Genomic DNA, 26,941 nt, shown 5'->3' on the forward strand with positions numbered 1-26,941 from the left:
CAGAAAGGGTTTGCAGCCCAGGGCTTTGAGAATGCACTGTATTTACTTTTTATTTTGACATGCATTAATTTAATATAGTTGCCATCTGGTTATTCTGAAGAAACTGTGTCTACAGAAACCCATGTAATTTCCAATATATATATGTTAAAAAACAGATGTGGACTACAAAGGAGCAATGACTGATATGCTCCTTGTTTGTGGGAAGATTTTCTCTTAATATGATTTAGAAAACAAAGCATGAGGTGTTGTCTCATAATAATAACCATAACCTTGATAGCGTAAGAATATGTCCATTTTTTCCTGCTACTGATATTACCGTGTTTTTGTTGGGCTGTGATTCTGCAGTGTTTCACATCTCTCTTCCTCTAGATTACTGTATTTTGTACATGTTAATGTACTTAAAGTTTTCATTTCATTGATGGGTTTTTTTGTAAGCACATTTTCCCATGAAAACAATCCTGAATTCATTGTGGAATGCAAAGCAGAAGTGAAATTGCCGAAAAAGTAGAGAATGTAGAGCTGTCGGCACTCAACTGCTTTGAAATAGACGGGTTATTGGCACGGAGGGGACGGTGAAGGCTGGCTCATACTCACGGCTGATGACACCGATAGCCGTCAGTGCAGATAACTGTGTGTGACTTAAAAAAACCCCGGCGTTTCACAGCACCACCTCAGTGGCGCTTGCTCGTCAATAGCGGTAACAATGTAGCAGCCGCAGGAGCCTTTCCCCCGCTCCGCACGGGGATAGCTGCTCACCCGCCCGCCCCCTTTCTCATTCCTGGGGGTGCGGATCGGGGTCTGGGCCGGGGTCCCTTGCAACGCGCTGGGCGCTGCACCCGGGGCCTGGGCGGCATCCCCGCATCCCCCTGCCTGGCGGGCGGCTTTGTTACCGGCTGCCCGCCCCCGGCGCCGCCCAGGCCCGCGGGGCTGCGGCCTCGGCCTCGGCCCCGGCCCGGCCGCCCCCACCCACGGCCGTGCCCGATCGCGGGGAAGATGCCGGAGCGGAGGCGGGGGCTGGCGGAGGGGCGGGGGGCGCGGCCCCGCCGCTGAGACGGCGCGGGGGCGGAGGGCGGCGCGGGCGCCCCTGCGCGGGAGGCGCTCGCCCCGCCGTGGGCGCGGAGGGGCCGCCGCCACCGGCGGGAGCCGCGTGCCGCAAGGACGGGGTGACTCCGGCCGCCGCCCGGCTCCGCAGCGGGAGCCGCCCTCGCCCGGAGCCCGCCGCGGGCGCGGAGCCGCAGTGCGCGCCTCGGCCAGGTGAGTGGGCGCCGGTGCCCGCGGGAGCCCCCGCGGGGCCGGGGACGCGGCGGGGCCGGCGCGGGGCTCTCCGCGGGCCGCGGCAGGTGCGGCCCCCGGCGCGGCACCCCCGGGGCTCCGCTCCTCGCCTCGGCGCCCGCCGCGGCGGCCCCGTCATGCGGGAGGCTCGGGCGCCGCGCTGCCGCGGAGCCCCGCAGGATTCCGCTCGGCTTAATTTAAATCGGTTTTGGCCATTAAATTATAACTGGTTTCCTGCCCGGGGAAGGCGTTCAGCACTTTGTGTTCAGCTGCGTTTATTTCCTCTGGGCTGTCCCCCTTCGCCGTTTAGTGTATTTATTTATTTATGTATAAGGCTGTTCTCCAGATTCTACATAGCACTGTCCGTGGTGGGGAAGAAAGATCACCGCAGTTTTTCAAGCATGTTGTTTTCAAAACTGGGGGTCTTAATGTGTTTTCTATTGCTGTATGTACGAAATACAGCGCAATGACTATATGTGTGTGGGGAAAATAGGTTTATATTCGTCTCCTCACTGTTCTGTGGATTGTTTGTTGATGTGGAGATCTTTTTCCTTTCTTAGTATGTTTTTGGGTTTTTTTCTCTTTAACCTTTTCGGTGCACATTACTACAAACCAGGATATTTGAGGAAAATAAAATTCTCTTTTGGCCTTTATGATGCCAGAATAAAGGAGAGTGTGGTATATGTAGTCAGTAATAGTGTTACATAATTTATTATCGCTTATTTTGTTCCTGGATGTATGTCAGGAACACGGAGAGAGTATTTATAACATTTTTTTTTTCTCCTTCTTTTTCTGGGGTGCTGTGTGACAGTCTTTGCACTACACTACATTGTGCTAGAATATTTGCAAGAGATTTGGCCCTGGATCACTCCTGTACCTGAAATACCATCAGGGGCCTTACCGTGCTTCACTTTGTTGATGTCCAGGGCTATTTCCTGTGTGCTCCAAAATTTCTTTTGTAGATTTTTTTTTTTTCTGCCCCAACACTTTTTTATTATTTTCTTTTTTAAAAAAAGTAAGTCAAACCTCTATAAATATTTCAGTAGTAGTTATTGACAGTGCTAAGGTACAGAAGGAAATCTGTGTCATGGATGAATTGAAAAAGCCTTCTTCCTATATGCAGGTGAGCTTTTTGGTCATGTCTTCGACATATTTAGAAAAAAATGTCTTTATGAGATGATAATGTATGGTTGCTGCATCAGGCCATAAGGCATGATGTCATTATTAGCATATGAAAGGAACAATCCTAATGGTGCCTTTCAATCAACACTGCTGTTCAGGCTCTAGATTTCCAAAAATGTGGTTGTTGCTTTTGTGTCAGCTGGAGCTACCACAATGGATGTTAGATGTTAGTCCGCCTGTGTGTATCTATCTTTCTGTCCTTATTTGTATCACCTTAAAATGGGCTCTGAGATTCCATGGAGCTCATATGGTTGACTGGAAACCACTTTTAAACTTCTGCTTGGTAGTAGTTTAACTTGACAGAATTGTAGTTGAAAAGCCTCCCTTCTGTCCATCTGTCTTTATAAAAACAGCCTTCTGGTGATGCCAGAGGAAAGTCGTGGTTTGTTAGCACTATGGATTTAGTTTGGCTTGGAGTGTTTGCCAGCCTCTGCAAGGACCCTCTGTCTTCCTTAAAGACCTATACTGCTTTCTTGCTGTTTGTTTTTGGAGTGAATTTAGCTAATGGTAATTTCTATTTGTTTTATGCTTCCAATATTTTTTCAAACCTGGTAGAATGCAGTGTTGCACCTTTAAGAAACTCTATGATAGTACAGTGGCTGCCAGCCAGAAACAATATACTGTTTTGTCAGATTTCCTGAGAAGAAATTGAATGAATTTTGTGTTTTCCCCTTTATAAGATTAAGTAGTAATGCCTAATGGAAAAGAAATTAACTTTTTCCTTTATGTGCCAACATGCTTTAAACTGCAGCTAAAGCTTCAATATGCTACAAAATAAGGGGGATTTCTATGTATGAGACTCAATCTGCAGATTAAATTCTTGAATAATTATGTGTAATTCCTGTTTTTTTTTTTTTTTTTTTAAGTCTTAACTTAGCATTTTGTTTGTTCAAAAACTCATTCAGTTGGACAGTGGCAGAATGCTTAGGATATTGCATTTACTGCATTGGCTAATGAAGCACCTGTTTGGGTAATGTTACTGAATCATTGAAAACGAGATATAAATAATGTGCTTAAAATTTAGTAGCATGTTGAAAATCCTTTCTTTGAGACTGTATCCAAAATACTGCCCTACCATAGCATGGAGGGCTCTGAGTGGCTGAGCCTGATTTTGTTTGATCCTGCTGTCATTATGCATGGCATGGTCATAACCTTTGTCTTCATGTTGTCCCTTGCTGATCAGAGGGGGAGAGGCTGCAGTGTAGCAACCACCAGAAGGAAGTGTACTAATATCATTACCAACAGATGGAACAGAATTGACTGTTTCATGTAGAAGTTCTCTAACGTAATAGGAAAGAAGATGTACTCCGGCAACCTTGTGAGCGTATGTTTAGCACTTTGAAGCTACTTGGTGGTATGTGAGGTGTTTCTCTAATGATATCAGAGCTCCTTGCCATTTGAGAGTGACATGATCTAATATTTTGATATTTGAGTTTAGTATCTGAGAAAAGTTCCTTGTAATTTCCATTGAAATTGAGCTAAATTGCATGGTTTATACAGACAATGATGCAGGGCATCTGTGATGTGCCTCCACAACAGCTTGTTTGTGGTCTGTTGGAATATCAGTGAGGAAAAGGCTGACAATTCCCATATCTTTGGCAATAGGATAGAAAATGATGCAGCTTTGTGTAGCATGGGTGTGTGTTCCAAGGACACATCTTTGTGGGAAGTAAGATATGATGCTAAAATACTGTAGTACTTATAGAAGAGTTCAAGTACCAGTTTTTGGTTTTATATTTTTACAGAAACATAGACATCAGTGCTTGAAATGTGTCTTAAAATTAGTTGCATACGTGAAGAAAGTAGTGCAGCAGTTGCATGCTGTCTTCTGAGTAGTTGTGTTAAATGACTGCAGTTGGATTGTGAATTCTTGTTGGAAGTACAAGCTCTGACTGTTGATTGGAGATGGTCACTCACATTACAGGTGGATGTGTGTCATTCACCCATTCCAGCACCTAGGAATCCTGTTACTTGGTTTGATAATAAAGTTGGTGTTAGGTTTCCAAGTTCTGCTGACAGGATGAACACATTTAGCTTTTGAAGCAAACGGGTAGTCACAGCCTTCATTTCACTCCGTGTTCTCTTAGTGAGCTGTTCCTTCTTCTCATGGTACCTGCTGGTGCTGGGAGAAAATGACAAGTGACCCAGGCTAAGTCTGGTTTGGATGTAGTCTGCGTTGGATTGTGCCACTGTTTGAATTTTGTTACATTTGCACAGTTTTGTGTTACAACTGTTACTTTCTTATGATTGTGGAGGACTAGAATGCTGTTAGCAGTTCTTTAATGAACAATAATACTTGTGTTTCATAATTTGTTTCATAAATTTGTCATAAAGTAGGCAGTTTTGAAAAAATAGGCAATAATTATGTTTGAAAGAAAGAGAGGTTTGAAAGAGGATCTTTTCTTTGAAGTGTACTTATCTATGTTTGTACATGGCACAGTTGTAGCTTCTGTGTGTGAAGCAGTAATAATGGAAATGAGTTTGAAATTGAAGCGCGAGTCCATCATCATTTGGCCAAAAGACCCAACTAGTACAGTCAAACCAAATCTAATAGCTCAAATTATTTGTACTTTAGAACTAAGGAAATACCCAGTAGTGGATGATTGATGGGTCATCTGAATTGTTTGCTTTTGGAGAAGTCATTCTGACATAATAAATCATTTGGGGCTTTGTTCATGGTATTAGCACTGGAAATGAAAAGAGTGCTCAAAATAAAGACTAGGATGTTGAAATAAAATTTAAAATAACTATTGTTGAGTTGGTGTTTCTTGATGTTGCAGCATGTGATCAGCAGACAAACTGGGGAGTTGTTCATACAGTGTTTTGGTTCAGATTTCTCAAAGTCTGTGCCTCCTTTTATTTGTGAAGTTGTATATACATACACATAATTTGATTTGTGGACTTTCAGTCATAAAGACTTTAATAGCATTGTCAATATCCCTATATACCTTGTATTGACCACCAGCAAAAGATATTAGGTAACAAAAATTAACATTTTGATAAGAAGCCCACCTAAATATTGTATGGAGGACAGTCAAATGTGTTTTAAGTGCTATGGTGGCCAGGATCCATTGGCTACGATCCACTTGAAAAATCAGATTAAAAGTTTTTGTGCTTGACAAATCCAATGGCATTAGTTTAAAAATTCCCTGAAGGCTAGTATTGTAATTAGATGATCCCAAAGCATACAGCAGTAAATTTCATTTTCTTCCAGGAATGACCAGCAGCATCTTTTAAAAAATTAAACATTGACTGATCCTTGTCAGATAGAGTAGCCACAGGAGGAAAGAAGAGTTTTCCAGGAATAAACGTGACACTGAAGCCGCAGCACCTCATGGTGAGTGGAGTGGATCAGCCGTAGCCTGGTGGGAAGTGGTATGGTCTGTAAGGATTCTGCTGAAAAAATGCTCAAAAGTGATAATTCACTAGGTGCCTCATATCAAGGGCATTAGATATTACATGCTGAGCAAAATAGTGTTAAAAAAATTACAAAACCAGCAACTCCCTTTGCATCCTGGTTGTCACAAAAGTCCACCTTACTCTCACAAGAGCATGTAAACTTCATAGTGCTAGGCTACAGCATTCTAGCTTCAGAAGTACTTGTTCAATGGTGTGTTTTCTTTAAGAGGCTTTTGTAAAAGGCCCCTCTGCTTGGCTGATCTTATTATTATCCTGTATGATTATTGATTTGAGTCTGTTTTGAGCTGGTAGTTTGATAAAAGAGATTTCTCCTGCTAAAAATATGGAGTACAGATTGTAAATATATCATCTCTAAAATGTAGCCATAACTACATAAACCCATATTTTATGTTTCTTGCTTCATTGCTCTAATAAAAATGTCTACATTGTCTTCACCAACATAAATATTAGAGTCATGGAAATAATTTCCTAAATATTTATACTGTAAGGGAAAATAAGAAAAATACAGCTGTCGTGCTCTCTGAGTCTTGCAGAACTTCCCCTGGGGAAGGTAAGGTAAGGTAAGGTAAGGCTGGTGCTGTACCTTCTGAACCTGAGTGCTGTCACAGGGTTGTGGCACTGTGCAGGTGTCAGAAGCTCCCCAGCCTGCCTTGGGCCAGTGTCAGCAGCCTTAACAGAGCACTGCTAAGGGAAAGCCATGGGCTAGGGACTATCCCAAAATGGATTAGGGACAAGGCAGGCCTATTCCATGAGACCAGGAGCATTTAGCATGTGCTGTCTCCTGCATGGCTTCAGCACCTGGCCTGTTTTCTTTCGGGTACAGGTATCGCCACAGAGATGCTGCTGCATGTGTGTGGATTAGATAAAGCTCCCATTGAATGCTCTTTATCTAGAGAAAAACAACAGGCCACTGTCACTCAGGGGAAAACAACACTTAAGGAAGTTTAGTGCATGTTGTTGTTTCATATCTGTGTGTCTGTATAAAAAAAAGAAATGCATATACACACACATTGTTTCATATAACAGCTGTCTTCATATGTTTTGAATAATGCCATGTTGAACAATGCCCAGACTTTCCCAAAATGCTGCTAGGATCTTGTAAGTGTGTGTACCCAAGTGTCGTAATTTGAGTAAATGTCACAGTTTTTTATTGCCTTACATGGTGTTTTTGTGTCAAATGCTCTCCTAATAATATCTCTGTGTGTACAAATGACATCACTTCTCTGTTTCATTTCCTAAAATGTGTTTAGACTTCCTTGTACTGAAATAACTTTCAGCAAAATACAACTTTGACCTAGCTCAATTTTATAAACAAGTCTTATTAACTTGAGTGTGTGCTGTGAACTTACTCTAAGCTTTGGTAATATGTTTTATGTTGGGCTGTTAAGTTGACAGGCTGATATTTTTAATTATGAAGCTATAGGTTAGTGTAGAGAGCTATCTGTATATTAAACAAAGACTTTGTTATCTGAAATATGCATTGATTAGCCACATGTGAAACGTTGTGTGTTGACTTAGTGTCTTACCTGGTTATGTGTCATTTGGAAAAGAAAAAGCAGGATTGAAGGATCAACGGATTTAAGCTTTCTACAGGATGTGCTTCACGACTTGTGGCTCTAAGTCAGCTGCAAGCAAACTGTGTCAAATAAATATTTTCATCTTAATTTGCAACCCTAAGATAAATTGATAAATGTTTAGTCATGTAAGTAACCCCATGAAAAATCAATATTGGAATCACTCCTTGTGGGTACAGAGCAGGTTGTGAAGCCTCTCCCTGCCCCTGCAGTCTGGAGAGCAGCAGAGCCAGGACAATTAGAAGCCAGGGAGTATCACAGCAGAGTCTGCTTGTGTGTCTTCCTGCTGCTGAGGATGGCTTGTCCTTTTGATCCTCCTCTATCCAAAATACGTTTGGAATGTAAATCTCATTTGTTGCCTCTTGGGAAACCAATAATGAAATCTTCTTTCAGACTGACGACTGAAGGCCAGTGTGGATTGTTGAAAGCTAGAAATTGTCTTTTAAGGGAGGAGAAATTAAGGGACAAAAAATGAGTCTTCTCAACTGAGTTCTGTGCTTAATGATTTGTATAAGAGAAAATGGTCTTGTATATAATAACATTGTTGTTGTTTTTCTTACTGTTTTAGACTTGCTGAGGTTTACTGAAAAAGGAGATGCTTGTATGCCTGGTTCCAACTAATCTAGATGGATATAATGCTTAATTGAGCTACTGTGATTTACACTTCTTAGACGAGGCCAAGTACAGCTTAAATTGTTAAATGGATTAACAGGATTTAATCTGCTTTGATTGATGTATCTGATCAGTTTTCCCTCATTCTGTGTAATGTGCTAAGCAACTACTTGAAAAATTTGGTAAAATGTAGTTTGCTGTAGAAAACCAGCAGAAGTATTGCATGATACATTCACATTTCCTGTATATGGGGAGAAGGTTTTCTCCTATGAATTTTCTACTTTCTAACTCATTGGGTATCTGTGTTACTTCTTGTGCTCTCTGATCTTTGTAAAATGTTAGATAGAATTCAGTGAAGACATTTTATCTCACTTAAATGTAAATAGATGTAGTAATATTTTTGTAGATCTTTACTTAAAAGTTCAGTTCTTCTTGTTGTTACTCACCTGAAATTAAAAACAGTCCGTGTGTGATCTCTTAGAGCATGAATGTTCCAAGATGTTGTTAGGTGCTGTAGCCATCTTTTCATCTGCAAGTGGTATTTCACTTATCTATAGTTTGTAGTAAGAAGCATGGCTAGAATTCTGAGGTGAATAGAATATAATCTGTTTTATGTTTAGCAGGAAGTGAATTTTAAGTTCTCAACTGATTGAAGTTTTTATCCATTATTTGCACATGGAAAAGTCCCAAGGAATAAAGAGCTAGAAGTGTTTAAAGCCCTGTTCCTCCTGGATTGCGCAGGAAAATGTTTTGTATAGGTTTTATAGTGGAAAGATTGAGTTGGACTGTGAAGTGTCCCATGGGTGTGTGGGTCTGGCACAATGCAGTTAGCAAAGCCCAGGATTAATGCTCAAAGAACTGGGGATAAAATGCCCTTGGTTGTAAGGATTCATCTGTAGAACAGTCTGCCAGGTCAGATCATTGAAATCTGAACTGCTGCAAATGCTTCCAGATTTTGAGTTTTGAGGAAGCCCTTTCATGACAAATGATGTCTCAATGTGAAAAGCTTCCTCTTGCTGCCCTTATCATAGAATGACAGAATGTTAAGGGGCTGGAATGGAATTTAAAGACAATCTAGTCCCAATCCCCAAATGTATCTCACTTCCAAAAAAGCATGTAGTAAAATAAACAGTGCTTTTGTTCCTTAAATGTGCCAACCTCCATTAAACCTGTTTAGGAATCCACTATTGCTTTTGATTTACAAATACTGTAATATTGGTCTTGGGGGTGACATAAAACCCAAAGCCAGAACCCATCTTCCTGTTGAAACTTAGGAGAGGAATGTAATTGATCCCCCCAAAATCAAGCTTCATAAGTATCATACCTTCCTTGAAATAGTGTTCTAGAAAAAGTTATGCCTGGCTTACCCTCCAATTTTGAGTGATAGTTCAACCAATATGGAACTGATTATTTTAAATTCAGCCTCCTTGCTGTAAGAGTCCAAGTGATTTTATGTAATATTACATTGTGAGATTCTTTTCCTCCTAATTATAGTTGGTGTGTGTTTAAGGTGGTATTTTAATTGGAAAACCACAGAACTCTAATCAATTTAACCACAGAACAGGAACAATTAGTGGTTTAAGACTATGTGTTCTGAAATGTCATGTACCCATTATCTTTTAAATTATTCTTTTGATTACTTTCTTTGAAGTTTTCCTATCTTATCATCTAATATGTCCCAAAGTGCTTTCTCTTCTGATTTCCTTCCTCTGCCACTCTCTCTCTCTGTTTTGTCTTCAGGCATCTCTGCAATTATCTTGTCATTCTCATCCCTCCTCAGACCTCCAGTAAGTTGGGATTTCTGCAGTTCTCTGCATACACATTCATACTCATGGCTTTTTTCATCCTTTTCTTGTCCTGTTTGGTTTAGTAAAGATGGGAGCTTGGTAAGTGGAGTTTTGATTACCCTTGCATAGCGTAATAGAAAAAAAAAGTTAATTAGAAAGAAATATTTGAGTTGTTGGGATCATGTCTGACGACAGCCATGCTGGCCAGCCATGGGACTGTCAAAATGTGAGCTAAAATGAGGGTTGTATTCGCAAAGCAGGGGATGTGATTAGAATTTAGCTCCATCTCCCTTTTTCCTGGTCTGTAGCAGATGCCTTGGGTCACCTTTTTCATCAGCAGCTGAACTCTGCTGGTGCGGTAACATTTTTTTAAGATACTGCATCTGAGAGACTGAAAGTCCTTGATGTCAGATTTTCTCCTGTTTGTCAGGAAAGGGTGGCACATGGGAGCTTTTGCTTTCACCTCCAGCAGCTTCTGTGCATTAGCAATGAGGAGGAACATTCACTTGAGATTTTTTACCTATCTTCCTTGAGGGAAGAGTGGGATGCTGCTTTCCAAAACAAGCAAATGGAGCAAGGACTGATCAGGATCTATCTGCAAACTCATTTGCTTCAGCTATGCTTATGGCTTTTTTTAGCAGTTGGAGTGAGTTTTACTGTTTTTTTATAGAACTTAGCCATAAAAGATTAAGGTTAGTACCAGGACTTTTTTTAGTCTCTTCAAAAAATTAAAAATACAGTGGTATGCCCACACATAGAATACTAATTTTAGTTAAGATTTTTTTAGGAAAATCATGAAATTGTTAGAGCCATTTCTGAGCTGAGAACACATTTGTAAATTTTTTAAAATGTTTTCTGCATATGGTTATTTTAAGCATGGTCTAGAATGGTCCACGACGCTTTATTAGGTTTTGGTAAGTAATTTTATCAGAAGCCAGGAGTGTGAGTAATAAGCAAATGTAAGTGATTTATATGTACTTTAGGCAGACATAAGTGTTGCAGAAATAGAAGCACCACTAACATGAAGCAACTGAATAATGAAAATATTTATTGGTTTCTTTTAGGACAATGATACTTTATTGCATCTTCCCTTTGAACTCTTTGACACAAACCAATGTGTTTGAAATAATTCTTGTGGCACTTAAGATGTCCAGAAACCTTTTGTATTCCCTTTTGCTTTGTTATCTTTGAGAATGATGATTTGCATCAGCACTTAGAAACTCTGCAGTCTAACTTCACTGTCATGATTGATCTCACTGAAATGTGTTCATGTCTCAAATTCTGCATTTTGATGCTTTTGGCTTTCCTATCTAATATTCTTTTTGGAATAATCTGCTCACAGCAGAGAATTTAAAAAGCAGCTGTACGAAGGTTCCCAGTCATTAACTTTTATCAGTGTTCTCTGTTCCTCTAGTGTGTCTGAGTTCATATGTTGCACTTGGACTGTGGTTGTCTCATTTGAGGCACAGAATTATAGGCTGTGCTCCTGACTTGCTGTTGTACTTGATAGGAATTTAGCATTGGGTAATGCTTAAAGAGCAGCAACAGAGTTGCAAAATAACATACTGGGTGTATAATTCATACCAAGAAGATCAGCCAGTAAATTTAGAGTAGTGTTTCTTTTGGGAGTCTGTGGAGGCAAACAAGCAGTTTCAAAGGAGATGAACCACTTCTGCAAAATCTCAATTTCATCGTAGACATTTGGTATAGCCTGGCGCTTAACACTGGGTTGCTCTGCGGTTATACTTGATTGTCAATCAACAGCTTTGCACTGGGAGATAGAAAAGTAGAAAGAATAGAAAGACGGGAATTTTGAAAAGGTAGTTTAACAAAATGGATTGGATCGTGAAGATTAAAGAATAGCACAACGAAGCATCATGCTTATCGAACAGGGGAGCAATTTAAGCAAGATTAATTTGTTGCCAGCCTTAACAAATCCATACATTTTCATTTGTTTCATTAAAAGCCTGGGGTGTAAGCTGACTTACTGTTTAACTACTTAGGAAGTGGAAACTGCAATTATGGATGGAAGGTTTGTCAGCTTTTCAGGTTCAAAAGGAGCCTCTCAGATAAGTATCTTGAAACTCTTTAAGTCAGAACAAATAAGACAATATATGCAATATTTTATAGTTATTGTATTTCCAGTTGCATGACTGTCACCTTGTTCTTCTCTGTGCAGTTTTTGTGAGGAAAATTAAATATCCTGATGTTTTGAAAAATTCCAAGGAAGATGAGTAACAGCTCACATGTAGAAGACACCCATGATGTTTTTCCTATTTGCATGCAGTAGCCCCTACTCTCCCTAGGGCTACAGGAATGTATTAAACTTTTCATAATGGCTGTGTTCAAAGCCAGTCCTTATTACAAGGGTGAGAGAAAGGACTTGGAGGAAAAAAGAAGAGATAGAATTTGACTGGAAGTAGTGCAACTATTGGTTCCCCAAAGTTACCTTTGAAAACAAACCCAAATTGTTTGCTGTTGTGGTGAGAACCTTTTATTCTGTCTATGCTTTGCTTTCAGCGTGGAGGTGAAATGATACTTGACTTTGGAAATACTGTTTTATGTCAATGCATCCATGCAGTAATTCTGTGTAAGGGAAGACTTCTCCTCCTAGAGGAAAGCTTAGGATAACTTAATCACATTTCAGCCTCCTGACAAGTTGCAGGTGGTGCTCTGGCTGCTCTTCCAGAGAGCAGTGACTCATCATGACCTACAGCACGGTTAAGGTGCAGGTTAACTCACATTGTGCTGAGTTCTAGATGAACTAAGACATACACTTGAGGTTTTTTTCCACAAAGTTTTCTGATCAGTTAAATGCACTCAGTGGTGATTCAATAAATGTTGTTCTTTTTTTTGACCAAAATGCCAAGCTTGTTAAAATGCTTCTGGATTCTTGAGGAGAGGTTTTTAAAATACTTTATATAATTTACTATAATTATTTTATGAGGTGTTTCAGAATAAAGAAAATTGTGAGATAGAACTTGGAGTGGGGGAAGAGGAAGAGAGGGACTGAGAGCAAAAGAATAAATAGCTACTATGCTTGAAAGGAAATATAAGTATGGATAATTTTGCAGTTTTGAATGTTACTAAAGACTGTTCACTTTACAGTACTTTTGTGACATGCAAAAATTTGCTGTAGATGTGGGTGATTTTTTTTTTGTATTTCAAATTATCTTCTCTGAAAAACTCTTGCTTTTTTTCTTCTTCACAGGATGCTTCTAGTAATTTGGTGTGAAACAAAGTTTGTGTCGCTGGCTATGATTGAACAAGGCATTTAGCCTTAGTAGGAGTATGGAAAAAGAATGTTGGAGTTCATCTAGAATGTGGTTGTAATGCATGTTTTTATGTTGCTTCTGTAGTGTGCACAGTACAAACCATACCTGTTTTTCAAAAATTCATTTCTTATTTTAACTTCTTAGGATTATCTGCTGCAGAGCCCAAGTTAATGTGATATTGTTGGCTCCAAGTCAGGATGATCGTGGTCATCTTTTTTTCAGGGAACACTTTAAGTACTATCAGATACATGTTTGTATTTAATATATATGTAGCATTTATGTTAATAATACTTTTCAGAACAAGAATTTGTGTAAGGGAATTTATGTAAGTTTTAAAATACAGTTCTGTTATAATTGATCTTCAGACATGTGAGAGGAACTGAAAAGCAAAAATTAAATTTCATGTCAGACACTGAGATGGTATTGCAGGGCTAATTTTGCACTCTCTCAGACTTTCTTCCTCATTTTCATATGGACCTTACAGGCAGAGGCTTAGTGCAGGACTGGAATTCTGCACAATATAATTTATTAGAAAGTGTGTTTATCACCCTTCAAGAGGTGGCTACTTCTGTGGTAGAAATGTGGGACTGAAAGTTTGGGTGTTACACAAACTCAGCTCAGAAGGAAAGAAGGTACTGTCCTTGTCTTGAAAAAAGTTGCCAAAGAATTGTTGGCCAAAATTGAACACTAAGCAATAAATTTGTGTTTTATAATGGAGAGTATTTAATACCTGAACTGTTTTGAAGGTGAAATCCCAAATCATCAAAGCATACTTGTCAGTCCAGTTTGGCAGAATGCTGAACTGCCTACTTAATTTCCATAGATGCTTAATCAGATGCCTGGGGGAGAGCTGCAGTTGCAGATGTTGAGAAGTTTAAGTCAGGCTCCTTCCTCTTTTGAAAATCAGCTCTATTTTTACAAAACAGAATCCCTCGATTATCTTTTAAAAGCAGGTTCTTGTGAGGATTTTTCCCCCTAGAGAAAAGGTTTAAAAAACAAAAAAAGACAGAATTTCCTTTTGAAATGGAAAAATATGAGTGTGGATGACATGAATACTTGAGCTTCCCATCTTTGAAATTACTTTTGAAAACAAGCACAGAGAAGTTTAAGGGTGTTATTGCTCAGAATATTCTTCTGTTATTTTCTTGTTGATTGCTGTAGATGCCTGTGTATTAAAATGCTAATTTTTTTTCCAGGTTAGCCTTTATTTATGATGTACAGTTTTTGCCTGACTCATTCCTTGTGTGATGGGCCTTACGTGAAATGCAAGTGGATGTTCTTTTTTGTGATTTTTATAGTGCTTGGGGTTTAATAGGATTACTGGGGCTTTAGCCTGAGGTCCTGCAAGTGAGTAAGGCAGTGTCAGCTTGGTGCCAGGCAGGTACAATGCTGACCACAGAGGCATTATGGTGAGCACTTGTGTGCTTAGGAACCAGCAGCAAAGTGTGGTCAGTAATGCTCAGGACCTGGCTCTTCCTAGGGGTGATATCCTCCGACAGTCTGTGTAGCAGAGAAAAGCAAAATAATCCTTTATTCCACTTCCTGCTCCCTAGCCAAAACACAAGCTGAAATGCAAACCAAAGATTGAACAGTGTGAGTGAAATAATCTGTTCCTACACTAGATCTGAACATTACCAGTCAGGTGGATCCCTGTTCATTTATGTTTGTTAAAAGTGTTCTGCAGATCATCTGGGAACTTTTGTCTAAGAAACATGGTTTGGGTATTAAAAGGAACCATTTTCTCCCTGTGATTCACAAGAATAAGTGAAGAAACAAGTTTGTAGATCAAAAGATGGAGACTCCAGAAAGAAGTGCTGTTCACTTCACAACCTTTATATAAGTTCTTCCAGAGATAAACTGAAGCCTTCTCTTTATGAACACATCATATGACGGGGATTCGCCCTCTGTCTTTCCCAGTAAACAGTTTCAAGGTTCAGCTGCATTACTGCTAGGAAATTGCAGAGTGTTTCAAGGTTGAATTGATGCAGCTTTAATTGTTGGCTGCTGGATCCTATTGCATTACTATCAGCAAGCTTGAAAATGTCTTGCTACCAGATCTGCTTCTCAGAGAGTAAGTGCCTATTTCTGGTAATCAAATGACCCACGAGTCTTCTCTTCATTTAGCTGACATGGACAGGGCTCCCTGAGACTTCAAAAATGGAAAAAAGTAGATAGTAGAGGAAAATAAATGGCATATAATGATTAGAAGCATAGGATGTGAAGCAAATAAGATGATATTTCTGAAACATGTCCCACTGCAGAGACAGAAACATTGAGAAAATCAAGAAGACCTTCAGGTCCTTTCCCAAGCCCTTGAAGTCTTCCATGTGAAATGGTGCCTGGCATGGATGGTGGCGGTGCCAATGTGGATCTCAGCCAAGCACTGCATTGCAATTTTCCATGATTGCCTTTGAAGCAAAGACCATAAAACAGGAAGGTGTTAATACAAACTTACAGCTTGGCTGAGACACTGGGAATGATGCTGCATGGAATTAGTACTTAGGATATTAATCCATGTATTTTGTTAAGAAAAACAGAAGAATTGTATGGTGTATAAAAATGTTTAAGTACTTTTTTCCATCCAACAGTACTGACTTCCCATATACATCTGTATCCAGTGTTGATTTAAGCTCTAATTTTGGGGCCATTTCTGTACAAATTTCCATTACATGCATTATGGATGCACAAAGTCTGCTTGCACAAAAAGAGCTGTAGTGTGTTGTAATCCTCTAAATTTAAGGATTTGTAAGGTAGCAGAGGAAGGACTAAGAATAGCTCTAGAAAAATAGTGATTGAAGGTTGCTACTACCAGAACCATTCATCCAGCCTGCAGCCCACTCTCTGTGTGCTCTGCAGCTGTGCCAGAAAACATGCTGTATGAACAATTTGGACAGTTGTGGCCTGTTCCTGTTTTTTGGCTCAGCTTCAGAGTGAATCAGGAGGTGTGCACATGCTTTCTGGCAAAATACCCTTTTCAGAAGTGCTGGGACAGGGCATGTCACCCAGTATTTATGTCTGGACAGACTTGCTGCACACATGCCAGTTCAGGGGACAGAGAGGAAATCCAGGATTTGGTCTTCCACTGGTACTGGAAGCATCTCAGGTGTCTTGCCTGGTCAGGAAGAGTGGGTGTACTGCATTTTCATCCTGAGTACAGATCAAAACTTTGTCTAGCCTTGCTAGATGAGATAATACTGAATCTCACCTCTGCAGGAGCTGTGTATTTAATGGGTGCATTCTCCAGCCTGTATCGTGTAGAGAGGCAGAACGATTGAACTGAATTCTGTCCTCAGGACCCAATTCTGTGGAAGTTGCTAGATCCTTCAGGATCAGGACCTCTGAATGAACTTTGTACAGTTTTCAGGTGTCATTTGTCTTTTTCACCATATCTTAAAATTTATATATTTACTGCATTCCTCTTGTCTTTCTGTCTACCAGCTTTCCTTGTATGTCCTTTTAGCTTTTCCCAGTAATTACTAGGTCTGATCCCACTGGTGTAGCATTTTTTTTTATTTGAAAAATATGCAACTTGGTTGATGATACCTGGAAGCAAGCCAGTAAAGGCTAAAGAATGAGTGGAAACAAAGTCTGCCCAAGTTTCCTCATTTGGAAATGAAATACCTGACTAGGATCTCATCGGTTTGAGTTTGTCTTTGTTTTTTCTTCGGATAGAAGCTGGATTTTGACTGTCAGGTTATATTGGTGAGGATGTCCATATAACACAGGCCTCTCCAATACCTGTTTTTCCTTGGCCTGTGGAGTTAATGGCGCACCATTTGATGGTGAAGTCCAACCATTAACCCAGCGCTGCCAAGCTCACCGCTAAACTGTGTCCCACTGTGTACCATCTTCTTAGCACCTTCAGGGATGGTGACTCAACCATTTCCCTGGGCAGAGGGTTTCTGTGTTTGACAACTCTTTTGGTGAAGAAATTTTTCCAAATATCCAATCTAAACCTCCCGTGGGGCACCTTGGGGGCATTTCTTCTTGCCTATTCCTTGTAACTTGGGAGAAGAGACTGACACCTATCTGACTACAACCTCCTTTCTGGAAGTTGTAAAGAGCAGTAAGGTACCCCTGAGCCTCCTTTTCTCCAGGATAAACTCCCTCAGCCACTCCTTATCAGATTTGTGCTCTTCACCAGCTCCAGTGACCTTCTCTGGACCTGCTCCAGCCTCTCAATGCCCTTCTGTAGGAAAAGCCTGGAACTGAGCAAAGGATTTGAGCCTCACCTATGCTAACTGTTTAAATAAATTCATACTGCCTTCACTCATGTTGGGTGTTTTGTCTTCATCTGTGTCATCCTAAGAAAACAAAAAACATGTTGCAGACCATTGAAAGGAAGAAAAAGCCTTACTGTTTTTTTCTGTGTGGTTCTGTGGTGTGAATAGTATGGCAGTGCAGCACTGTTGAAATTAGGAGTTGGTTGCTAATTAGTTAAATATGCCCTAAGCTAATTACAGTTCAAGTCCCAAAGTATGCATGTGTTTGGTGTAGAGCTGTTAGGGAGGGGAAGGTGAGTGTGTTGGGAAGAAGACAGGCCAGGGAGCTGCCAAGTTTCTCCCTTGCTCCTTAACAACCCCTATCACAGAGTGGAGGCAAACTGTTGGATGGGTGTCTTTGCCTCAGGGAGGGGAGTAGAGTACTGGAAGCAAACATTGTTAATAACATTAACTTTGTATTTTGTGCTGGTACTGTTTGTACATACTGTACAAAATTAGGGTCTCCATGTTTTTAGGAAACCCTAAAAGTACGATGAAATTTGATGCACATATAGCTCAATGAAGCTTTGTTAGCTGAAAACCAATTTTTGTTGGTTTTCAGTGTTTCTAAGTCTTGTGAATTTTCTCTTTTTACTTGTATATCTGTAGGAAAAATGGACATGCTTCAAAGTAGTGTAATAGCTAATTCAGCTCAGAGAATCTCTTACTGCTTTGTTTTCAGTGAAATGCAAATTGGCTTTCTGGTTGATGGTAATACCATAGACACATTGCAAATAGGAGATTATATAATAAAGACTGAGTATGTGTTATTTGATAGACTTAAAGCTTTGGTCCAGAAGGAATTCTGAATTAAACTATATAAGTTTTACAATGAAATGCAGGTGAATGTGAGATATAACTCAGGGTTAAGCTTCAGAAACATTTAACTTGGATTAAGAATTGAGTGATTTTAAAGGTTGAGAGAAAAAGTGTAACTTTGGTTAATGAACTGTTTAATCAACATGTCAGAGTTCCCTTTACTTTCTTCTGGAATCCTAGTTTGTCAGGTTTCTTTTCTTGTTTGGAGAAATTCAGGACCAGTGTCTAAGATTTGACAGAAGTTGTGGATAATTCATTGGTCTGATAAGAGCGTGCTGCAGGATTTGGCAATTGATTTAATTTCTTCTTGAAATTAGTATGTTGGGAGGTAACAGACTAATATGTTTGGTATTATTGTCAAGATAAACTAAAACTATGATGAGCTTTGAACTTTGGTATAAGAAGATACAGTTGTATTGAACTGAGGGAAGGTTCTCTTTTAAAACTCCCACTAAAACTACTTTTACTGCACAATTGGTCCTATTGGAGATTCTGAATCTGGGATTAATGATTATTGACATGGCTTAACTAAATAAAGGTCTTTTTGGGCCTGAAAATGGCAGAAAGAAATTGGTGAGGGTTTTTTTTTTTTCTGTGTGTGTGTTTTTGGTTTTTTTTGTAGGTGACGAATCACATTTAACTGTATGGTCCTAATTGCAGTCTGTAGTAAATTCATGTGAGAGTTTCACAGTAACAAGATCAGACAGTGAATCAATCAAAGATGTTCTTTTATTGGGTTTGGCTTTTGCTGGTGCCAGTGATGTGGCTTCTGATCCGTCAGAAGAGATGAGCTCTGCTTCTTTATCACTGAGATACCAGATAATTGTTTCTGTCAGGATCTCTTGATCTGTGTGCTTCCCATCATTGAATGAAAGTCTGTATTAACTCTCACTGCATGTTATGTTAATTTTTATTTGATGTTGGGTTTTGATTTTGTAGATGTCTGAAATTCTGTGGCATTGCTCTGATTTTTCAGCATTTTATGTCATTATTTGTTGAGGCTAATGGATAATGGTAGCCTTGCAAGTGCCACTTCAGAGCCTATGCAACATAAAGTGAATTAGAGCTTGACCCAGAATGATACCCTTTGTCCTGGGGATTTAAAATCATAGAATGGTCTGGATTGGAAGGCACCTTAAAGGCACCCCATTGCCATTGGCAGGGACTGCTTCCACTAGACCGGGTTGCTCAGAGCTGCTCCTACCTGGCTGTAAATACATCCAGGCATGGGGAGATCACAGCCTCCCCGGGCAACCTGTTCCAGTGCTGCACCACCCTCACAGTAAGGAAGTTCTCCCCTATATCTAAGCTAAATCCATCCTCCTTTGGCTTAAGGCTGCTGCCCTTGTCTGGTCACTACTCAGCCCCGTGAAAAGCCGCTCTCCAGCTCTCTTGCGGGCCCCCTTTAGGGACTGGAGGGCCTCCCCAGAGCCTTCTCTTCTCCAGACTGAAGAGCTCCAGCTCTCTCATCTTGTCTTTATACTTGTTTGTGGAGCTGAGAGTACTCTATCTGAATCCAAATTTTCTGACTGATGTTGTCTACCACTCTCTACCTTCCTGCCAGTTCAAATTTTAGGTTTAGTGATATATATCCTAATTTGGGTACCTACTGATCAATCTTTCTTTCTATATGTGGATGATTCCTGAATCATTTGCCATTAAAGTTTTGTTCTCTGTTCCAAGCAGGGAAATTTTAAGCCCACACTTCATTTTTCTGGAAGTCTGTGGATCATTTCATTCTTTCACGGCTGGTGTAAACCCTTCACTGTGCCACGCAGATCCTGCCCCACTGCAGTTCATGGGGCAGGGTCACCATAAACAGTCCCAGTTTCCTTGTTTGCTAGCATGAGGTGTTTCTTTTGTGGAGTACTGTTTGTATAGTGCTTTTAGTAGCATAAGTGCTTCTTGGTGTAAGACTTTATTCCTCTAATACTGGATAAGCTTCTAAGAGTTATTATTAATCCTTAAACAAAGAGGAAACTACAGGATTAAAAATTTTAAAATGTATGCCTGCATCCTTCTTGGAAATGAGTTTCATCTTGCCTGACAACAAGAATTATGTCTTCAAGTCCTTCTTAGCCTGGATTGTGCTGCGATTCTGTTAGGGATGCAGAAAAATAAGTTTTCCATAAATAAAATTTAGAAAAGGCATCGGGGGCTGGCTTTTGCAGTATCTGTGAGTAGCCTAGCACTTGTGTCTCTAGGGTGGCTTTATTTGTGAATCTTCACACATCCACTTCTGTGTAAAACTGGGCTGCACAACTGGCATTTAGTATTGCATGGCTGATGTATTAAATAAGGAAACAGTACTTCAGACTCTTATGTATAACAATATTTTGTTAAAGGGAGAAAAGACAAGAAAATAAGAAGATAGGTCCTAAGTCTGGAGAAATAGAAAGGTAGAAGGCAGGAGGGAGAAGGAGGGTATTAATGGATTCTACAAGTAATAACTTCTAAGGTTTTTATAAAAACAAGCATATTTTTTCAGCTTCTAAGATGCTCTTGGTCTTTTGGAAGCTTTCTGAACACTAGGGGAGCTGCTGAACAGCTCAAGATTTAAGAAGGCTTGGTACAGAGGTAAAGTTTCCACAATGCTAAGTTAGCCTTTCATCTGTATTTTTGACTGTCAGGTGAGAGCAGGATAGTTAGAGCCATTCCTCAGGCACACATAGGACTCTGCAGAGCTGTGCAGAAAATATGGCAAGTCCTACCCTGAATCAATATAACAGTTCCCACTGACTTTTAGAGAGCCCAATGCTTTCTAAAATGCAGGCTCTAGCAAACTAGACATTATTTTGAGATTTTTCTGTGCTGTTGGCCTGCCAGATGCTTTTTATTTTGATACTCATTTATCTGTTTAATTTTTTTTTTGTTTATATTCTTTGGGGCAGGAATTAATTCTCACTCTGTGAGATAGAGCACCTTGTTTGATTCCTGCTTGGGGATATTTCTTAGTGTCTTAATACATGAATATTCCCTGGACAAGAGGGTATTTTTTTTCCTAATTCCAATAAAGTTGGATAGGGCAATCTAAATCAAGCCTTACATGATGAAATCCAAGTTGGAAGCTTCTCAAAGATCATGCTTAGGGGGGTCCAGTCAATAATGATTTTGTTTGGTAAGAGATTTTTTGATAGTGCAGACTGTTTCATCCAAAACATCCAGGTTATCCAGGTTTTCACTTTTACCTGGTAGAGAACGTGGTTGGGTTTTTCTAAATTTAAAAATTCTTAGTATATTTTTTCCTAGAGTTGGCTCCCACTGCCCAGATGGCTGCCATCATACCTCTTTTACCACAAGGAATGTCAAAGTGAGGGATCTCCCACATGTTTTTTGTGGCTCCAGGCTAAGTGAAACCTTGTGTGCAGCCCCACACTTCTGTGATGTTTGTGCTACTTGCAGGGTGGGTGTAGGATAGCAAATTCTTCCAGGGAAGTGGTCACAGCCCTAAGCCCAGCAGAGTTCAAGAAGCATTTGGATGACGCCCTCAGGTACATGGTGGGATTCTTTGGGATGGTGCTGGGCAGGCCTAGGAGCTGGACTCAATGGGTGCCTTCCAATCCAGCACATTCTATGATTCTGTGAAATTTTGGCATTGCTTTGACATCAGAATAGAAATTAAAACTTGAGGCTTGGATTTTTTGCTACATTTTTAGGCTACATTTTTGGCTACAGCAAGTGAAGCTTAAGACATGCAAAGAGCAAAGTCCACCATGACAGCTCCATTTAAACAAGTTCACCTTCACAATCATGGAAAAATAATGAGATTATGTTATTGAAAAATCAACCTCCCCCCCCCAGCATTTCTAAAAGATTGATGAATTTAACCAGTGCTGAAAAAGCATCATGCACTTGTATAGTATGTGTATCATCTGCATTTTTTGTCCTTTCTAGTCTAGGCAGTTTAGGATGCCATAAGTGACGTTTCCATGTCAGTTGTTTGAGAGTGCTGGGATATTGTGGAAAGAATGTGAATGAAGAGCAGGGGTCATTTCTCAAACAAAACCTGACAGCTTCCTTGTGACCCCCATTGTTTGTGGATTTCATGCTGAGCAGTTCTAGTGATGAATTCTGACATGCACTAAACTATGGTGCATCCAGGCACTAGAAAAAGTCATTCACACAGAGGTAAAAGGTGAAGTACCAGGTGCTATCATGTAGTAACTGGCACAGCTCCTTGAAAAATCAGTTAAGCTGATCTTGTTTTATGCCAGCCTCAAGTATACTCTTAATGTAGCTAAGACATGTTCTTACAAATAAATATATATAATAATAATTTTCAAAGTGAATGGGAAGTTACTGCACTTTATACATATTAATCTACTTACCACTCTTCAAGATTACAGTTATCTCCATTGTTTTCTCATACAGTTTGATCATTAGTAATTGTGAATATCACACAAATTATATACATCTAATTTTAAATTATGAATCTTACTGGGTTGATATATGTGATGTTGGTGAGCGTAATGTTTTTTCTTTATAGGTCTGTATTTTTAATATATGAAGGAAAACAATCAGAATCATAGTAGTAGTGTTTCTGTTTCATGTTCTTAGAGGACTTAGTACTGTACCAGTGAGAGAAGCACAAAGAAAATACTACAGAAAATGAAGGGGATGAGTTATAAAATGTAGCATATAAAATAAAACAATAATATGAAGATAAAGGATTGTTACTAGATTGCAGTAGTATTAGCCTGCAACTATTGCTACCAGTTTGTCTTTCTTGTCAGCAGCGTTCTTCAGTTTTGCTTTTTAAATTGGAACATTTTATTTAGACATCTCTCATTCCAGCATATTTTTTTACTTGCATAGAAACAGATTATTGTTTTACTGTATCATATTTTTCTCCAACCATACATCTACAAGGGATATCTGTAATTTTGAGGATCTTTTTTCTTCCATAATGATGATCTGTCCATCTGTTTCCATGTGGGGTTCTTGTGCATTGCCATTGTTATAAATACCAGTGAATGCAGATACTGCAATGACTCACTGATGGTAAATGTCTAATCTTTAACTATCTCTGGAATATTACAGTGTTTCAGGCTTCATAAACACATCACATAGATGTTGTAATGTCTTCTCATGGAGGTCTTCCTCAAAGTAATTATTAGCATGTTGTAAAAATCGAACTGAGTGTGTTCTACAGAATGAAGAGTGATAAAAAGAGTTTTAATATCGTTTCCACTTTGCCAGTAGAACTTCCTGAAAAAAAACATGAGAAGAGTTAAGGAGCAGCTATCAAAAGTATTTATGTATGTCACTCATTGAAAATGGTTTTCCATTTAATCCTAGAAAAAATAGACATGATATATCAAATTTGATGAGTGTACTGGCAATTTAGTGTGATGGCAAATCCCTCCTCAAAAGGAAGAAATGATTTGTTCTCCACAATTGCTTTTAGGAACCTAAACCTTGAGATGAATGACATTAAGTTATATGAACAATTCTCCTGAGCACTATTAAATATTTTTGGAAGCTTAATTTTAACAAATTAGCTGTTACAAGCTTCTTCCTTCATCCTGGCACTAGTGTGTTTAATTTATATATAATATCTAGGAGTCTGTACCTGTGTCCAACTCAATTTGAACACATGCCATGAGTTTTTTTCTAAGTGCTGCATAAGGATTGTACAATTAAACATCATAAGTGCTTTAATAAACACGGATCCATGTAATGTTGGTGGATGAGCTTTGTTAGAGCAAGGGCCTCCACTGCAAATAGAGAGCATCTTAATTTTTTATTTAGTTGAGCTTTTGAGTTTGATATTTTAAAAAAATACAACTTCCATTTGTATAAGTGTCTATATAAAGATGTGTACATGTATGCACACACATCCTTTCCGTTTTCCAGCAGAAACTGAAAATCCCAAATCCAGGCACATCAGAATGGAGCTGCATGGCAGCTCTCCTTGCCTTGGTTACAGGGTGTACGTTTTTTAGGACTATTGAATCAGTGTTTAATATTTAAGTAGGAAACACGCATATTTTCATAACAGTTCTGCTCACATTGTTATGAGGCACCAGAGCACACTGTAGCCAGTAATTCACTGCAGGTTCCCTAATGCTGAATTTAGGAATGATTTACTCTGCACAGCAGCAGGAGCGGCGCAAGTTAGGAGCAGTGTAAGGGCGCTTTGTGCTCATTGCGTTACAAAGCAGCGCCAAAAACAGCTTCAGTGTCACGCTATTGTTTTTCCCATGCTCAGGAAATACCTTTCAGAAGTGTCAGTACGACGAGGAGGGAGTGAGGGGTGCCGGAGCCAAGCATTCCCTCCTGAAACCCGTGGTGCCCGCAGTTTTCAGCCCAGTTTAGGGGAAGGGAGAGCCTCCGGCAGCCCCAGGGCACAGGAGGAGGGAGAAGTCTGGGCTTCTACACTGAAGTACTGGGCTCTGAAAGGAATTAGCAAAACATCGCGTGAGGAAAGCTACTTGGAAGGAAATATGAATATATCTTTTTATGGAGCTTAAACACCCTTGGGATTTCCTATCCGTTCCGTGTCCTATCTGAAACCTCCTGAAATCAGCAGCTTCAATCTTTTATACTTTGGTTTGTTTGCTACTCATGACTTACATACTTCTGCTGGAAGCTTGTATAAATTTTTAAAAAATGTAAAACACCGCTTCATTTTATTCATGAGTCTACTAACCTGTTGTGAATACAAATTTCCTTGTGTGTTTGGGACTATTTCAGTGTCATAGTATGACCTGAGAGACATTCCTTTGTGGAATTCATTCAGATTACAGAGAGCTTACATCCATTGCAATCCAGGATGATTTAACTGGCTAATGTGAGCATAAACAGCTTTTATTGAACTGTGGCAATAGTGTTTTATTGTATAGTATTCTAGATTTGACAGCTTATGCAACATTTTGGTCTTAACCGTACAATGTAAAAAAAAGATAGTAATTGAGTTTAGCTCTTTGAAGGCAGGTTTTTTAGACAGCTTGCCATAGCAGTGATACATAGAGATGCAAACAATATGGTATGCATTAAATGAGGTACTGTAATTCTTACTCTAAGATGTTTATTATAAAAAGTCTAATGAAGGTGTTACCATACTGTGTTTGTTTTCTGTTCAAAGGCAATGCATGTATCTACTGACCCAGCAATGGGTGATGCTGTAAGTGACCTTAAGAAAAGATCAACTGTGTTGAAAACACGTGATGGAAGTTCTGATTTCCATGTGTGATCTGTGATGAATTAATGAATTGTTAGTGTTTTACTGTCTTCCTCTTTCTCCTGCCCTCTTTAAATACATTTAGGAAACTAGTGTTTCCCTAAAGTCAGATTCATTACTAAGGAAAGGACTAAGGCAAAAAAAACCCCAACACTTGAGATAAGAGCCAAATGACTGCTGTACATAGTGCTTCTCTCCTACCACCCACAGATACCTTGATGCAGGATAAAATTAAATTACTGTTGATTTTTTGCTGATTACATTCAGTTGTTCTCTTAGGTTATGGTTGTTGAGTTCATTACATTATGCATTTACCAGAAACAGAAAGGAGTTTTCTTAAATCCCAGCTACAATATAGCAGTATTTTGATTACATTGAAAAATTCTGTGGCAATTCACAATGAATATTTTGAGGAGGTTATAAAGCATTATTTCTTTTTAAGTAGTAATTTATCTGAGGTCAAACCAATTAATTTACTCCTTGAGAATACTATGTCTGCATAATTTTCTGGGTTTTTGGGTCCCTTTCTCAGAAGGATGGCAGGGGGTGGCTTTGATGGAGGGGTAAAGGAAAGCAGAAGGATGCTCAGCCCCTCTGGGGAGCTGCCTGACAGCTGTGCCAGGGCCCTGAGAGAGCAGTGCTGTGAAGGGTTCTCCGTCCCAGGTCTGTGGTGACAGAAAACAATCTGCCAGAGAGTGAAGCAGAGGAAAGGAAGGCAGAGACAGGCTGAGTGGGAGAGGCAGAGATGGCTGATAGTCCCCTTAGAGTTTAGTTTTTTGGCATAAATTGTACTAATCTTTTTTATTTGTGTTACTCCAAAAACATGGATGTGTTCAGAATGAAAGACACATTGCTTATGAAGCAATACAGTGCACTACAGATACTGACTACTGCTTTAATAAAGTCAGTGTAGCAATTGTTGGGGAAAAGCTGAAAAATATTTTGACACAAAAATAGACAATGTCAGCCACTTATAGTGGGGGGTTTGGCAGTCTTTCCAAATTAGGGAATTTGGACTACTCTTCCATTATTTTTGGCTAACTTTTCTGGCACTGGTTTATCAAAAACATTACAAATAATTTTCTGAAAGTGAATTCATTTGGAGAAATAAGATGGAATACTTTTCTTTGCATGGGAGCAGATCTTATATGTAAAAGACTGACCTGTGATAAAACAAGTCTTTACTTACTTCACTGTGTTCAGATGATCTATACTGAGTGCAGGAAGATCAAACTTACACATTTTATAGTGCATCAAAGGGCCTTAGGAACATGCACTTGATCACTGCAATAAATTTTGGTAACTAGAGCCATGGAAAAATGCTGTTCCTAAAAAGTGAATATAAAGAGTTGAGACTGTTATCTTTAGGAGGAGAAGGAAATCAAGGGAATGCTGAAAGCATGCCAGATTGTGAGTGTGTTTAGTGCCTGTAGTTGTAAACTCTAAAACTCATAATGCACTGTGAGATTAAGATTTTGGGCAAAATACTGATGTGGTCAGGCTAGACCCAGGTCCTTGACCAACAGAAGCTGGAATACCTGCCCCTTTTGTTTAA

General features: G+C 39.6%; 1 protein-coding gene across 1 annotated transcript in view; it reads left to right on the forward strand.

Moving 5' to 3' along the window:
• The first annotated feature begins 1,114 nt into the window (after nt 1–1,114).
• HECW2 (HECT, C2 and WW domain containing E3 ubiquitin protein ligase 2) overlaps nt 1,115–26,941 on the forward strand; it is a 144,604-nt gene continuing 118,777 nt past the window's right edge. Inside the window, exon 1 of the mRNA XM_084209761.1 lies at nt 1,115–1,254. The gene's annotated coding sequence lies outside the window, so the exon portion shown is untranslated. The remainder of the gene's footprint in view (nt 1,255–26,941) is intronic.

This window comes from Fringilla coelebs (assembly GCF_963513975.1).
Source record: "Fringilla coelebs genome assembly, chromosome: 7".
Classification (NCBI taxonomy): domain Eukaryota; kingdom Metazoa; phylum Chordata; class Aves; order Passeriformes; family Fringillidae; genus Fringilla; species Fringilla coelebs.